Here is a 1,011-nt window from a genome sequence, read left to right as displayed (position 1 = left end):
ATAAGACCCATCCTCTGCTTGGTCATTTGTCAGAAATGAACACCATCATTATCTGCTGTGGTCAGCTTGAACTTTTTATGAATTAATTTATTAAAAAGCTACCAGTGGTTCGTGCGACATTACTAAATTCATCAACACATTCCCACCGGCAGTGCACAGAGAGCAACCGGGCTGTTCATTTTGGGTATGTGACTAAGTGGAGGAACGGTGTGTGTGTGTGTGTGTGTGTGTGTGTGTGTGTGGGGTGTGTGTGTGTGTGTGTGTCAGTGTGAGTGTGACCCCAGTATGCCAGTGTGTCACTGTGTGTGTGTGTGTGCGTGTGTGTGTGGCAGTGACCGGTGTGTGTGTGCCAGTGTGTCGAACGGTGTGTCTGTGTGTCAGTGTGTGTGTGCTGTGTGCGTGCGCGCGCGCGCGCGCGCGTGTGTGTGTGTGTGTCAGTGTATGCCAGTCAGTGTGTCACTGTGTGTATGCCAGTGTGTCACTGACTGTGTGTGTGTGTGTGTGTGTGTGAGTGTGTGTGTGTGGTGTGGTGTGTGTGTGTGTGTGTGTCATGTGTGTGTATTGAGTGTGTGTCCACGGTATGTGTGTCAGTCAGTCAGTGTAGGCCTACGTGTCTTTGTTCAGTTGTGGAACGAAGTGAGAAGGGGTAGGCCTAGAATACAAATTAAGTCAGTGACCAAGAGACCGGAACGGCCGAAGGGGAACATATGTATTTATGGCAGTTTATTGAAACTGGGAAAGGCTACCTCCCATTTTCCCCATGTTTCGTCGTGGTCACGTTGCCCGGGTTTCAGTTCTCGGCTCAGTCTCGAAAGATAACGTCGTGTGATCAAGTTTAGTGAGATTGAGTCACCGTGACGTCACACCCAACATGTTTTTTTTCATTCGATGTTTATCTGTTATCCGGGAACGGCGAACTGATAACTCAAACATCCGTTGATGATACGTCAGTGAAACGGTTTCGACTGAAAGGCTGCTGCTGTGGTGTGGTGTCTGACAATTCGATCACTG

Source organism: Littorina saxatilis, linkage group LG4, assembly GCF_037325665.1.
Source record: "Littorina saxatilis isolate snail1 linkage group LG4, US_GU_Lsax_2.0, whole genome shotgun sequence".
NCBI lineage: Eukaryota > Metazoa > Mollusca > Gastropoda > Littorinimorpha > Littorinidae > Littorina > Littorina saxatilis.
The sequence above is the reverse complement of the archived record's forward strand: the minus strand, read 5'-3'. Positions refer to the sequence as shown.